The 16,764-nt window shown below is 39.3% G+C and overlaps 1 protein-coding gene across 8 annotated transcripts in view; it reads left to right on the top strand.

Annotated features, from left to right (window-relative positions):
• The window catches only part of PTPRM (protein tyrosine phosphatase receptor type M), a 771,793-nt gene that overhangs the window by 281,021 nt on the left and 474,008 nt on the right, over positions 1-16,764 (top strand). The gene's annotated exons all lie outside the window — the stretch shown is intronic.

The following is a 16,764-nucleotide window of genomic DNA, read 5'->3' on the forward strand; positions in this document are numbered from 1 at the left end:
TCGCTCCCCTTCACATGGAAGCCAGAAAGTCTTTGCCTAAGGCTCTGTTTTTTTGGTTTTTGGTTGGTTTGTTTGTTTTTTTTCTTTTTGAGGAAGATTATCCCCGAGCTAACATCTGCCGCCAATCCTCCTCTTTTTTTGCTGAGGAAGACTGGCCCCGAGCTAACATCTTCCTCTACTTTATATGTGGGATGCCTGCCACAGCATGGCTTGAGAAGCAGTGGGTAGGTCCGCACCCAGGATCCAGACCTGCAAACCCTGGGCTCCTGAAGCGGAGTGCACAAACTTAACTGCTGTGCCACTGGGCCAGCCCCTCTAAGGCTCCGTTTTTGAAGGAAGCCAGCTAAAGTGGAGTTTCAGGGCTTAGGGGTTTGAGGTTCACATTTGAGAAAATTTGTGGGGAATTTCTACCAGATTTTGTACTTTTTCATTTTTTAGTTTGAGAGAGATAAAGCAGATTCAGATAAACAGATGGATTTATGTGCTCAGTGAGGGCAGAACAGGGCCTGTGTCTCGTTCAGCCTCAGATAACAGGTGAAGTACCTGGTGCGTGTGACTGGGAAACCCAACACTAAAGTCATAATGAGACCTTATTAGCCTTTCCAGAAGGGAATCACCTGCTCAGCCTCCTGCCTCACCTTTTCCGCTGTCTTGTCCCTCTGGAATACTTGCATTTAGCAGAAACAAGCTTTACCCAATATGCAGGGAAATTATCTGAGATGTATATTATAAAGAACAATTGTAAAGGTATGTGATTTGCACTAAATTTGCCCAGGGATTGTGATACCCTTAAGTGTGGTAGAGGCCCACTCCTTACTCTATCTTGACATGCCAATCTTTATTTTACAGGCCATCTCCTGTCCGCAGGTTCCTGCCCCTGCTGCTTCAAAGGAATTATGCTCACCAGTGCTCTTACTTGCCTCCCATTTGAATCCTTATTCTTGTTCTTCTCCAGCTCATATGGCAAACGCATCCTTTAAAGCTTTCTCCTCTGAGAAGGAAGCCATATCTGATCTGACCTTCCTACTCCATCCCTCCGTAATTGCTCCTTCCTGTGTGCTTCCACGTTCATGCTGTATTCTTAGTTATGCCTTAAACATGTCTGCCTTCCCCTCTAAGATGAGACTGTGTCGCCTGAGCCCAGGCCCCTATCCTCTTCAACTGTGAATCCCAGCTCCTAGCCCAGTGTCTAGACCATGAATAAATATGTCCTCAGTGACTGAGTGCATTATTTCTCTGTCTCTCAGCCTTCCCTGCAAATTTTTTTTAAAACTGAAAGTTTGCAGTTCTGTAAATCCCCTAAAAATCTTTATGCTCTGTGCTTCTAAATTTCTGCTTATAAAGTAAATAGAATAATGATTAAAATGAAACACACTCTGTATTTATAGTAATATGAAAACTAAGTGAGGCTAACAATTATTCACTGAGGATTTTCATGTTTTTAATATTTGAATGCAGTCTGGCTTGTTACAGAAGGGTTTTGCAAGTGACAGCATAATACTTAAAAATATTTACTCTTGTACCTAATGAGCATTTTCTACAGATTATTTTGGATAAATTGAAAGGAACCTAAAAACTCTACAAATAGGGGCCGGCCCGGTGGCACAGTGGTTAAATGCGCACATTCTGCTTCAGTGGCCCGGGGTTCGCTGGTTGGGATCCCAGGTACAGACATGGCACCACTTGGCAAGCCATGCTGTGGCAGGCGCCCCACATATAAAGTGGAGGAAGATGGGCATGGATGTGAGCTCAGGGCCAGTCTTCCTCAGCAAAAAGAGGAGGATTGGCAGCAGATGTTAAGTTAGGGCTAATCTTCCTCAAAAAAAAAAAAGAAAAAAAGAACCCAGAACTTCTGATTCTGGGTTCTTTTCAAAACAAACAAACAAACTCTACAAATATACACAAAACAAGTCTAAAAACCGTCAATGTGAAGGCTTCTGTTAAACTAACTCATATGTTGAGGCGACGGAGAGCGAGAACCCTCATATATCCGGGAAGCTAAAATCCTGATATGGACAGCAGTACCTAACAGAAAAAAAAAACGGAATTTGTAGGCCATACATTCGATTGAATATTGGGTAGAAAATCTCTCTTTCAGATTCATATATTATCTAAGAGGTGCCTGAAATGCTATGTTTTTTGAAAACATTTAAAAAATGCAAATCATCTTAAGGGAAGTGGAATCATAGAAAGGTGTGAACATTTAGAGCTTGAGTTCTTAATTATTTTTGTGCCATAGATGCCCTCAGCAGCCTGGTGAACCCCATAGGCCCCTTCTCAGAATGATGATTTTAAATACATAAAATAAAATCCATAAGATTACAATGGAACATTAAATTAAATCAAAATGAAGGAATCCAAATCTTAAAAACAATTGTGATATAATAGCGATGTCTTTATACATCATTGCGTTAATAATGAGTACATCTATTAACTCTGGTAGTTTCAAAGTAGTTAATGTAGCATGGTAACATGATATGAAAATCTCGGTGATTTTCCGTTTGATGACAGAGTCACAAGTTCTGCTAACACCCTTGTGGTTTGTTGCCTACACTATATTTGAAGGAAATGCTGTATTCAGCTAGAAGGTATTGAAAATTAAGATGTAATTTTGTTCATCTAAGTTCATGGACCCCCTGGCTTTTAGCCATGGACTCCTCGCAGGGATTTCTCTGAAGAAATTCTTAAGTAGATGAATGGAGGGGCACAGAGGTCAAGGGTGAGAGAAGTAACATGGGGTGAGCAAGGTGCAAGATGAGCTTAACACTTTTGCTGGGGTTAGTTCTGTTAAAACTATTAAATGTTGTCCCGATAATATTGAAGGCTAAGTGCAGTTACTCCGTAAAGATAACTGAGTCTCTGAATAATTTCACCTTCATTTGAATCTAAGAAGAAATGATACCCCTCTTTCATTAATACAGAATTGCGATATCCCCTGTGGTAGGCCTTCGTGTGCAGCCTGCCTGGGTAAGTCACCCGGGGCTTGGGGAGGCGGGCCCTATCATCTCTCTAAGGAGACTGGTTATCAGAAGTCACTGTAGAAACTTTGACCAGAAAAAATGAAACATGCACATCCTATTCAGGGAGATTTCTATGGAAACTCTGTACAGCTTCCCATAATTGTATTTATCTTTGTGCGGTTAGGTTTGGAATGGGGAAAAGTTTGGCAACAGCATTAGTCATCAGGATTCCACTGCCCTTTTACTTAAGTGCTAGTCTTTTTTTTTTTTTTTTTAAGTATAAAGCGGTAATATAAACTATGGGTTTGATTTAATTGATCTGGGGTTTGGTGGATCTATTAAAATGTGGGTAGATGAATGATGAGGCTTAATGTTTTTTAGATGTTAACCTTCCTAGGGAAAGAAATGATCTTTGCTTTCTAAAGTGGCCACTAAGTGGCAATTATTAAATGGATAGCTTTTTTAGGAGTGCTGATTTCTCTGAGCACGTTCTAATGCAACTGTTTATTGGACGCTTTCTATGTACAGCGGACATTTTGCTTCTCCTACCACTGGTACCATTTTGTGGTTAGAGAGCTAGGATTTCTTTTAGTTCAAATTTCACAGATACCTAATAGAAGTTATTTCTAATTCTTGAGTTACTTATGCCACAGTTATTTGCCGCCTTCTCTACTAATTGTATGTGTCCATAGATACACGCTTAAGGGAGACTTCAGATATTAATATCCTAATATCCAGACCAGATCTGTTGGGGGTTGTATGATAATTTTGCAGTAAGCTAAGTCTGGAACAAAGGGCTGTGGGTTTCAGCTGATTATGCTTTCAGCCCTACCACACTGCTGTGGAAGAAACTAAGAGACTCAGGTGTCATTCACTGAATGTTTACTCCACCTGTACTGTATTCTTGGCACTATGGCTACATGTGTTAGAGATAGAAGGTGAAAAGAGAAGTTCTCTGCCCTTAAGGTAGACAGACAAGCAGTATGAGGTGTTATGCTGGTGGGGGCTATTGTGGGAACAGTGGGGCACCAGGTGGGAAAAGCAGATGAATCATAAGACTTCTAGAGAGTTGTTCAGAGGGTGCTTTGATGAGGAAGGAGTGGGAGTTTGCCAGGAGGATTAGGGTGGGGATGGAAGGAAATAAGATCTGTAAGGCCTTGGAGGTTTAGTGTGTTAGGCAATGACTATTTTTGTTAGTGCAACATAGCATTTAAAGGAGGACAAGCAGAAGCTGAGGCTGGGTTGGACAAGTGGAGTACTGTACAAAAGATGGTTCTGTTTTTGTGGTTCATTCGTCTTAGGCAGGAATATTCTTTCTGTCTGTTTGAAAACGAATATACATTATGGCCCTTAAGCTGAATTTTGAAGGAAAAGTAAGAGTTTTCCTTATGTATAACATGGAGAATGTTCCAGAAGGAGATTTGTAAAGTCTTGTAGGCATGTGTGAGCATGACATTGGGGAAGGTTGTAGTGGTTTGGTATTGCTATATTGTAACATGGGAAGAGTGAGTGGCTAGAGAAAAATACAAGCCAGGGAGGAAGGGCCTACTGATTACATTCCAACACCAACTCTCTGGCACCAACTGGGTGTCCTACAATTCACTTCATTTCTGGCACTGGCTACCTAGAGTTTACACAGACTCCACAAGTTAAGGGCAAAGTCCTTCTATTCTGACTCTAACTACCCACAGTTAGCATCAGATTCAGAAGTTAAAGGAGAGGGCCCCTTGAAAAGACTGCCCTTATTACCTCAGATGCTCACTGCAAGTGGGGTCCCTAGGCCACGTACACCTGTGTCTAACTTGGCTACAAATTTGAGGATTCCCATGATTGCTCTTCAGGTTCAATAATTCAATGGAATGACTGACAGAACTCAGAAAAGCACTATGCTTACAATCACAGTTTTGCTATTAAAGATGCAACTCAGGAGCAGCCAGATGGAAGATCTGGGGTGGTTTGTGGGAGCATGCAGAGCTTCCATGCCCTTTCCTCATGGGATCGGGGCACAAACTGGGGAGCTCTACTGAGCTTTGGTGTCCAGACTTTTTGTTGAAGGTTCATTACAGAGGCATGATTGGTTAAACATTGGCCATGGGATTGAACTCAATCTCCAGTCTGTCCCCCTCCCTGATGGTATGTGGGGGTTGGAGTGTAGGGGGCTAAAAATTCCAGCCCTCTAATCATGTAGTCTTTCTGGTGACCAGCCCCAGTCCTGAAGCAATGGAGGGGTCCCTCTCTGAGTCAGCTTATTAACATCACAAAGATACTCCTGTCACTCAGGAAATTCCAAGGATTTTTGCAGCTCTGTGCCAGGAACCAGAGGCAAAACCAGCTGTATTATCTTTTGTTAAACTACATGATGAAATTTAGGTGCCATTCTATAATGTTCTAGATGTTTATTTTGGTCTTACAGATGGTCTGTGCATTTGCCAACAAAAATATTAACGTTTTGGGGCCCAGCCCGCTGGTTCAGCGGTTAAGTTCATACGTTCCACTTCTTGGCGGCCCAGGGTTAACCAGTTCAGATCCCGGGTGCAGACATGGCACCGCTTGGCAAAGGCCATGCTGTGGTAGGCATCCCATGCATAAGGTGGAGGAAGATGGGCACGGATGTTAGCTCAGGGCCAGTCTTCCTCAGCAAAAAGACGAGGACTGGCAGTAGTTAGCTCAGGGCTAATCTTCCTCAAATAAATAAATAAATAATAACATTTTGTATGTTAGCAGTCAACAGCTTATTCCAGAACTTACCACAGTCTCAAAAAGAAATAAAGGCTTTCAACAAAACCTTTCCAGTTGTAGGTTATGATGGAAAAAGCAAATGGTATCTCTTGCCATTCTTCTTTAATAAAAGTAATATATGATCTAAACTCAGGTTAAGATTGTAATTTTATCTCCTTAAAGGATAAAGCAGTCACCACCACCCTCACCCCATGGCAGCCCTGAGGCATTCTTTAATTCGCAGGTAGGAAGGAAATTGCTTTACGTCAAGAGTTCCTGTGCCTGGGACTCTGTTCAATGCCAGATTTTAGTGATCCCCAGACTTTTGGAATCAGTCATAGGGGAGGAAGATAATTCCTCTACCCTCTAGGTCCTTCTGGCTGGTCTAATAATTAAATTGACATGAGACATAATAACAGGAGAAAATCAAACAAAGCTTTATAACACGTATACATGGGAAAAACCCAGGAAAACTGAGTGGCTCGCCAGAATGGCTAAAGCCACCACCTTCAATGCCATCTTCAGCTAAAGATAAAGGAGGATGTTTGGGGGGGGGGGGGAGTCAGTTATGGGAGATTACCAGAAAAGCACAATAAACAAGTGTAAGGTTGTTATGTAGATTTAAGTCATTGCCTTCCACATTGACAAGAGTTTATAGAGACAAGGTCATCCCCCCTTCTTCCTTGTACAGAGAGGGAGGTGTCTTTACAGATGGAGATTTCTCTTACAAATGTAAATGTATCTTACAAAGGGTAACTTCTACTTGGTTTTCAGAGCTTTTCCCTTGTCTGCATTTTTTAAAAAAATAACCCAAAATTATCTTCATGCCAAGGAGACTCATCTTGAGGTGGCAAAGTCTGTTCCCCTACACAGTAATGGGGCTTTTTAGGCACCTCTCTGGACAAGGTGAATTCCAGCAATCTAGAAGAGTGCAAGCAACCTTTCATTTGAATCTTTTGTCTAGAGATATCCAAAGTATGATGGGACTAGTTAATATCCCACATTTTATGCAGGTAAGTTAATTTTCTGTAGAAAACTCTCTGGAAACCTTTGTGAAGCTTGCTAGGGAGAGGCCTGGAACTAAAATGGCTGGTGAGCAGCAGGAGGACCTGTGGGGCCACGAGTATCAGCTCACTTGGTGTCTAACCACATGTGGTTGTTCTCCAAGCTCCTAACTGACAGGAGCATTAGGAATATCCTAAAATCTGAGGGCCCAGCATCACCCCGCAGGCTAGAGATTAGGTCATGTGTAGGTTAATCTTTGTCGTGTCATCATGAACGCTAATGGTTCTGAAATGAAAGTGGAACTGAAGTTAAAATTACAACACAGCATGGCTGTCCTTAGACCTTGGCAGATGAAGTTCTGTAAAGCTGAATTTTTAAGATGGCTGACTAACCCCCTTAGTACCAGGAATTATCTTAACTACTGTTAGACGAAAGTCATTCAGAACTCTATCCGGCATCCTCCTGCCTTGCTGAATATAAGCCACCCTTTTGGTAGTAAGTTAAGGTCATCAGTAAGGATATAAAGATTTTCCCAAAACCTGCTGCAGCATGGTGGCTTACCCATGCTGATAGCTGCCCTCAGCTGCAGTGCTTGGACGTGTCATTGGCTCTCTTTTATAGTGTCTTTTCTTTTGGCAACTCATTTTCCTCATTGTTGCCTGCATGTCTGCTTTTAGCAGTCTCTTCTTTTCTTGTGAATTTTTGAAGGGTCAGAAATTGGATAACATAATTTTTGTATATGCCGAGTATAGTATATGCCAAGTCATCTAAATAAGTGAATGGACTTGATGACATCTGTTCAGCTGTTCATGGTTTTTGTTTTGGTATTCTTACTCTCTAGGACTTAATTTTTTATGTTCCTGATAAATAACTTAATTCTAAATAGTACCCATCCTCTCATCTCTTCATTTCACTGTCCACAAACAAATACAAAGTTTGAGAGATCATTTTAAATATTAAACCAACTGAATGATTTTTATTGAAAATATTAAAACACCATTTAAGGTCTTTTTTCCAGAATGATTTTTAAGTATTTTTTGTCCTTAGTTCAGTTTTCTCCTCTGGGTGTGGAAGTAATTCTGCCTAATAAAATGCTCTCTAAGAGAACGGCTTCTCTGGCAGCTAACTCTCATGGGGATAAAATAGCTTTCAAACCCCTCACAGAAATGGTTAGTTTTAAAGTATCTGACCTGTTTGTCTGCCAGGTGGGAGTTCATCTCCCTGGAAGACCACTTAAGACAGCAATGCAGCTCTCAAAAGAAATTTTATAAAAGCAAAGCGCCAAGCTGTAAAGAACAAAGCATTTTAATGTGAACCACTCTTATTTCTGGAAGAGCTCAGTTGTTCTCCTGGAAGTCATACTACAATTTCTAAAACAACTGTGGAAATCCTGCTCCTCATGAAGTCAAATCACATCTCAATTTCAGTTGTTGAGTGCCGGTTAACTCTTCTAAAGTTTGCCCAGTGAATAACCTGAATCACAAGCATTCTTCCATCTTTAAAGATAAGGGTGATCATTGTTTGTATTTGTGTGGTGCTTTAAAATTTCTCAGTGATGGTCCAGTTCTTAAATTACCCTGATAATAATGCTGAAGTTGCACTAGTCACTCTTTTCTGCCATGCTTCTCTACTGCTTAGTACTTTGACTATCGCTCTGACATACACTTAGAGCTTTGTATTCTAATTATTTGACTATATGGTTGCTTACCCTGTTAGACTTGAAGCTTCTGAAGGGCCATGAACATGTCTTCCTCATGCCCAATATCGGTGTCTGTTACCTCTGGGAACTCACAAACGTTTGTTGAATGGCCAAGTACTGAACCCCTAATCCATTTTCCTTCCACCACTGGCCTGGCTAACTACTCATCCTGGGAGACAGCTCAGAGATCCCTTCCTCTAAAGAGCTGTTACTTACCCCCACTTCCCAAACTAGCTTCAGTGCCCCTTTTCTTTATGCCCTAAATGACTGTTGGATAGCTCTATTACACCATTCCAATGTAATTATTAACCTACCCCACTCGAATTAAGAATGGGGCTCAAGGGGCCGGCCCCATGGCAAAGTGGTTAAGTTCGTGTGCTCCACTTCAGCAGCCCAGGGTTTCGGTGGTTCAGATCCTGGGCGCAGACATGGCACTGCTCATCAGGCCACTTTGAGGCGGCGTCCCACATGCCACAGCTAGAAGGACCCACAACTAAAATATGCAACTATATACTGGGCAGATTCGGGGAGAAAAAGCAGGAAGAAAAAAAATGAATGGGGCTTGAGTCTAGTCAACCTTGAATCAGTGGTGCCTACTACAGTGCCTGGCACACAGTACTTACTCACTGCATGTTTATAGATTTAAAGAGTGAAAAAGATAAGAATGTAATTGAAGAGTGATAAGACCTTGAATGCTTTGCTCAGAAATTTGGAATGTATTGTGGAAGTACTTGTAAAATACTAAAAGTTTGCTCTTTTATCTTAGTGTGTCAATTATATAAATAATAAAGAGGAAAAACTAAAGAAAAAATATTTCTACCAGTAAGATACATGAAGTGATTTTAAAATAGCATCCATTGCCATTTCTTGATTCTGATATATTCAGGTAGTTAATTCAACAGCTAATTGAGTGCCCCTCATATGCCAGGTAATATGCAAGGTTAAGGATATTGAAGTACAAAATTTCCTATTTTGCTTTTTGTTAGGTAAAATTCAGTTGTCAACAAAATATGCAATCACTGTTCTTCTACATCATTTGAGCTAAGAATCATATTGAACACCGTCAGCTCTCCAGCCACTCAGTATCCATTCAGACATAAATCCTTTGATTGTAATTTGAAATGTCCCTTTGATCTTTCCCGACTTCTCCAATGTCACTTCTCTATATTCGTCTGCTATTGTTGGTATATCGTTCCTAATATTTCCTGTATATGTTAACATAAAAAATTATATTATTGTGCACTTATATTCATGTTTCTTTGTAATTGTATCTAGTGTGTTTATGTCTACGTGGTCTGTATCTCCATTTGGATTAAGAGCAATACTTTGTATAAGTTATTCACCAAAATATTGGTTAAATAAAAGAGAAGTTAGTCTTGAATAAGAATCCCTAAGATAATCAACATTTTTAACTCTCCTACATTTCTTCCCATTTCATTACCAGCAATCACGAACATATTATTTGTACAGTAACGAAGGTTGGGAGTGATTCTTGTGTGGCCTCTTAACAAAATATGCGAATGGGGAACTCTTTGTTAAGGAGGAAGATGGAGTGCACTTAGCATTGTTGAGTGTCTCTATGATACATCACAAATGTTTCTGATCCCCAGACTCTGTGAGCACTTAGCAGATAATGTTTGTCTTCTCTGGGGTTGTGTAAGCTAAGGAAATTGGACATCTGTTTTGAATAATTTGGCCTTAAATCACATTTTTAAGTAAAGCCACATGAGTGTTATTATATCGTTTTATTACATTAGGAAACAACAAGAATAAACAGTATACTCTGGGCTTCTGAAGAGATCCAGAGGTTGATCTAATTGTTTACCTTATATTAAATGTCTTATTTAAAATTCATATTTTTCAGTGAAGCTTGGTAGTTTTTAAAGATACAGAGTGCTTAGCAGAGTGAGTGGCACGTAGCAGGTACTTGATAAATATTCATAATAGCAATAATAACAATGTGAGGAGGAAGTCATGATTGTCCCTGCTTGGAACAGGGGAGGCCAAGAAACAGTTTCCTCTGGACACCAACCTGCTTTCACATTAGCCAATCTGCTCTTCTCTGAAGTCACAGGGCCACTTTATGTACATGACTGACTATTATCATTAATTAAAAAATTACTATTTTCATGTCTGGAGCAATTGTTTAGTATTTATATCCAATAAATAAAAACACTGGAAAATTAAAACTACATATACCTTTTGGTCAGAAACCTGACTTGTAAGACTGTATACAGCAATGAGAGTGTCGGTGTGTTCACGTGGATGTTCGCTGGGGTTTACTCAGTGTAGTACTATTAACACGTTGAGCTGAGTCCATGTGTCTGTACTGGCCCAGAGAGTTGTCCATGTTATGTTGTTGGTTAAGGGACAAAACGAATTGTAAAGGAATGTGTCAGGTGATTTTTCTTTGAAAAAAATAGAGAGAGGCTAAAAAAATACTCACTTCATGTATGTGAATTTATGTTTGTATGTGTATAAAGAAGAGTGTGAAGGAAATACGATATTGCCTCAATGGGATAAGTTGTGGGTGTTTGAGTAAGAGTGAGGAAGAAGTTGTTAATTTTTCCTCCTTTATTTTTTGACTTTTTTCATGGCTAATGTTACTTTTGTTGTTTAAAAAAGGTAAAGGAAAGACTTAAAGCCCAGGATAAGAAAGAACTTGGCCTATGTATAAAAAGATAAAGTCTGCAAGGATGTTTACAATTTAGTTACCTAGGTTTTTGCTATTGTGAAAGCTGATATATTGACTTCTCCCTGGAAATTCTCCAGGTATACCGTTATTTCTCTTATATGCAGATCAATTCATCATCAAGTGAGTATGTTTTGAAAGAAGCTTAAACAAATGAATAATTTAAATTGGTTAAAGTTTAAGCTATGTGAAATTTAATTAAAAGGGAAAATAAAATAGGCTGGAGATGGGAAAAACATGTCTTTAGAACTCCGTGAAAATCAGAGAGAGGTGTTTTAACACTTTAGGTTTTATTAGAAATGTAGGCAGTTATACTGTATTCTGAAAAAAAAAACAACTAAAATTAAATAGTAGAACTCCTGTAAAAGTAGTTCTCCACCCAGTTAAGCTTAGAGACACAGTGATAAAATAATATATCTGAATGTGTTTCTAGATCACCTGTCTAATAGACTAAATCAAGATGTACGGAATTGAACTGTTTGAATTAAAATATAGTTCCTACAGGTTGAAAATGCTAAGGAGAGAGAGAATTCAAAAGCTTCATTTAGAAATTCTTCAGAAATTATAATTGAAATATCTAACAGTGGGTAAATTGTTCAATATATTATGCTATATTCAAGAATACCATGGGTATAAATGGAACATTTTTGATAACAAACACCGTTCTTTCCAAAAACCTGAGCTTTACCATCTTTACTCTTTTTTCAGTTAATTTGTTTGTAAAATCCATTCTCTCTCTCTCCCTGTGTATATGTATGTTTGTATAAATGTATAAGTACGTGTGTGCGTGTAATTCACAAGGTTTATATTGATATAAACTCATTCTTAGATGATTTTTCAAAAATTAAGTTAGATTAAATTAGATTTCCAAATAGATTATCTTTTTTTGAATCATATGTAGAACTGAGTGCTCTCAGAAAGACACATTAATTTTCTGTAATGCATTTTCAGTGATACGACATGATCCAAAATTCAGCCCATTTAGATAGTTAGCTTTAAAAAATTTGTTTCATCATTTAAAACTTTATGAAAATGTTCAAAATATACAGGGGTAGAGAGGGTACTTCTGTGACCCCCATATACTTATCAACTAGATTCAACCAGATATCGTTAGCTTTTGCTACATAATACACCATCCCCAAACTTAATGTCTTAAAACAATGCCCATAGCTGACACTTCCATGGGTCAGCAGTAGGGCTGGGCTCAGCTGATGCTTCTGCTGATTGGGGCTGTATATGGCTAGTCTTGACTGGGCTTCTTCAGGCATCGGCAGTCAGCTGTTGGATCAGTTGGGGCCTCCGCAGTCAGCTGTTGGATCAGCTGGGGCCTGGCTGGGAAGGCTCATCTCTGCTTCATAGGAGCCCCCATCCCCAGCAGGTTAGCCCAGAGTTGCTCACCTGGTAGTGAACATGTTCATATGTTCCCTCTTCTCTGGTAGTCTTAGGTTCATTTATCTGAATTAGACTATATCTCTATCTCTATCTCTAGACTCAAGAGGATATAATATTCTTCCTAAAGTTCTCTAACTAATGTGCTGTCTCTTAAAATGAGAAATAGCATGGTATCTGTGCTTAAGAGCATAGACTCTGAGCTAGTTTGCCTGGGGGTCATATCTCATTTCTACTGCTTACTAGCTGAATAATCTCTGTGTGCCTCAGCTTTCTCATCATCTGTAAGAGTTAAAAAAGTTACTATATGTAAAGCCCTTAAAGAATAATGCCTGTTTCATATTAAATATCATATAAATATTACCTATTATTACTCCATTAATAGTCAATATATTTACCTATTTATTTTACTATTTGAAAGTTCTTAATAATTAGTTTTGTAAATACAATTAACAGCTTTCTCAGTGTTAATTATTGTAGCAGTTTACTCTTGTAATAATTCAACAGATTTGGTAAAATTTCAACCTTTTAATCACATTAGGAGATTTTTCACTCCAAGTTACATCCAAAATGATTACATATATTTAAAGATTCATGTCTAGATATTTAAAATAAATCTGAATGGCATACCTGGTTTGTGTCACTGACCATATTGTGTTGAATAGATGTGGATGTTTGTATCCTATATAATCACATGATCATTGATACACGTAAGTACAGGGGCACCAGAAATTACCTTTAAGTAGGCTTTCAGCCATTCCATCTTCCTAAACTAAGGCCAGATACATTTGGATAAAAACCAGAGCCAAGGTCAAACTTTGGTGCAGGCCTACTGTTACCGCCTACAAACATAGGGTCTTTACCCACCTCACAAAAGGGGCCAAATGAAAACTGGAACACCAGGCTTATGGCAAGTAAAGGGTTTTTATTTTGGGTGATATCAGCAGGGAGACGAGAGTGAGCCCTCAAATTTGTCTCATTTCATCTCGTCTCTCTGAAAGAGGTGAGGTGAGTGGTTTTAAAGGTTTGTGAGGAATGTGGCTGACTGTAGAGAGGTGGGGAGTGTCAGTGGCCTTGCTGGTCAGAGCTTTCCCACCAGCCTGCATTCTGCCTTGGGAGGCTGTTTGCAGGGAGGAGGAGAAGATAAGGAAATTTGCAAGTGGCTGACCTTGGCTGTTTGTCTTCATGGTAGATGATGGATTCTGGAGCTGGAGCCAGGGAGTAAGCAGGGAAAGAGTGCTTTGGTTTTTAACCCCATAAATGCTGGGTTTAAAGTAGGGGAACTGATATCAGGGCCGCCATTACTACCATGTACCAGGCACTCTTCTAAGAAGCATTCTATGTGAATCATCTCATTTAATTCACTGAACAACCTCTTTGAAGTTGGTGCAGTTTTATCCCCACTTCCCAGGTTATGAAACTCAGGCATAGTGAAGTTAGGTAACTTGCTCAGTGACATCCAGTAGGTGGCTGAGTTAAGATCCAAATATAGGCTGACTGGCTGCAGAGCCCCAGCTCTTCCCAGCAAGCTCAAGGAGCCACACCATGTCTTGTCACGCACCAGGATGAGTCCTTTGCCCACTTTAGTTCATGTGGCTCTCAGAACGACTTTCAAAGTAGGCACTCCTTTTGTTATTTTATAGATGAGCTGACTCAGGTTTAGAGTGATTTTCCTAAGGTCAGGGCTAGGTAAGTTTTGTAGGTGAGATTTCTTTCCCCTCTCTAGGAGGGCAAGGAGCATGAGTCTCTTTAAGGTCTTTACATTGGACTACTGTAATAAATGATCATGTTTCCTTCCTGAACACGTGCAGGAGCTTCACCAGAATCTCACAAACGTTTGGTTTTGAAATCTTTACATATTTAAGAAATTTACTCATGTTTAAAATTTTGCTTGACATTTGCTTTAATTTAATTTTTTTGATTTGGTGGTGAAGATGAGTATTTTTGCAGGTATGTCTTCGGTAGTTGTATTTCTGCTAATGCAAATTGCCTTTTCATATCATTTGCTAATTATTTATTGGTATCATGATGCCTTTTCTGATTAATTACCCCAAGACATTCCTTAAATTCAAGGCTGTTTTGATCCTTTATAAATTTGATATTATATCATCAGTTTAATGTGGAGACCAGTTTAATTTTCTCTGCTGATTAACTTTGTTGAGTTTTGGTAATTCCTTCTTTCTGCCCTCTGATCAATCAGTGCATATCCCCGTGTGACTCTGACTTCTGACCCCAGCCAGGCTAATGAAACATCTTAAGCAAAATCCTTTGGTTTCCTCTTCAGGAATATGGGGAGCTCTCAACCGGGGATGTTAACAGAACTGTTGGAGTTTTTTGGAGAACTATTCTATATGACAAAGAATGAGGTAGCTCGCTCCTTAAGCAGCATTAGCAGGTTTCTAGTCAAACTGAAAAGGTGAAAGATGATGCACTTTTAAAATATTTGTTTGGTTTACATTTTCTATAGAAGCTAACTGTATAATTTCTTCTTTAAGAACGACGTAGTTTAGCTGGTATACTATCACAAGATACACATATGAAAAAATCATCTCTAAAGCAGCAATAATTTAGGGAAAAAAATAAGTGGAAGCTTATATTGTGATGGCTTGTGTCATTCTGAGATTTAAAATAAAATGAACTAGTTCGTAAAGATGTCAATCAATAAAAGCCTGACGTATGGGAAATTAAGCAGTCTCTTAAGAACGTTCTAAACAGTCTACCTGTCACTTCTGCATTGTACTGGTGGCTCATTTCCCGAGATACAGTCATTAGTGTTGTCAGACAGTTAAAAGGCTGTGTTTACTTTACTTGCTGTTTGTTCTTTCCTTATAAATTATGAAGTGCACACCTAGTGTTTTCCAGCTGAGTCACTGAAGCCGATTGTCTGCATGACACATTCTAAGATGCATCAATTCTCATTAGAGCTTCACTTCTCTTCGGAAGGGAGAGCACATGGTGGGACTTAGGGGAGCCCCCAGGGCATCTTCACTTTTCCTTGAGCCTCCTCATTCCTTCTTTGTCTCATGTGATTGCTGTCTCAAAATTGTTTTTTTAAGAGTTACTAGTTGATAGTTCTAAATCTGCAAATTTTACAGGCACTTCAGGTTGTAGTTATGTAAATATTGGTAAACTTAGTGGACCTGATTTGTTAATACTGTGTTTTTCTTTTCTTTCTGTGCGGAATACAAAATATTTAAAATATACAGCTAAACTGTGAGGTTCTTGCTGGAGGAATGGGTCCAAGTTTTATTGTTTGTATTTCTAAAAATGCCGAGTACATAATGGGCACTCAGAGGAGTCCTGTCATGGCTAAAAGTGACTAGTTAAGGAGAATGAATATATTTGGTCAGCTCAGTATTTTTACGAATAATCAATAATAAAAATAGCCATTCAGTTAGCTTGTGAATCTCTAAATTGACAATTTCATATCTTTGGGATATTTAATATAAATGTCTTGTAAGAAGTGTTTTGTGCACATTTTAGGTGTATGAGCTATGCTTATTATTAATTTTAGAGCATCTAGATGGATGCCGAATTCCCTCGAGGAGAACAGAGTGCCATGTACTAACCAGTGTGACTTGTACGAAGGCCCACGCCAGGGGAGCAGTTCAGCTCTCTCTCAGGGATGGTGCCAGCTGGACTCCTGAGGAGTAAAAAGCTTGCGCAGTTGGTTAGACCTTTGCTTGGGCTTCCCTGTGCATGTTGCTACTTCTTTGCCATCTTACTGTATTTTCACCACCATATTGCAAACATGGCAAAAATTAGTGGAACTAACATGGCCTTGCCCAGTAATTGTTGAAAATCCACAAGAAAGGCAAGAAGAGAGAGGGCAAAATAGAAAGGGAGATATGACATTTGGGTGAAGAGACAATTTTTGTTTGTTAAATTTTTATTCTCTAGTGGTTGCAAATAAGTATTTCACATTTGTGAAAGGGTGAAATTTTTGAAAGTCGCATAGAAGAGGCAGTAGCTTAAGAAGGACGGATGACATCTGATCTGTGGAACGTGACTGTGGCTGTGGAGACAGTGGTTTCATCAGGCTGAAATGGGTGCTAATAAGTATTTCTAAAGTGATGGAGGCAGCTCCCTGCAGAGGCTTTGTTCCCTTTGAGCTTTGCTCCGAGTTCATTTATTTCTCCACAGGCTTTCATCTTCCCTATTTCATGAGGTTTCTTGTCAGAAAAGGCATATTCTTCAGGACCACTGTTAGTACTGGCTGAGGGAGCCGGAGAAGGCATGCAGCCTGCCATGTTGATATTTGAGGGATGAGATCAAATTTAAAATTACAATTAAAGATAAAA

Source organism: Equus przewalskii, chromosome 7, assembly GCF_037783145.1.
Source record: "Equus przewalskii isolate Varuska chromosome 7, EquPr2, whole genome shotgun sequence".
Lineage (NCBI taxonomy): Eukaryota > Metazoa > Chordata > Mammalia > Perissodactyla > Equidae > Equus > Equus przewalskii.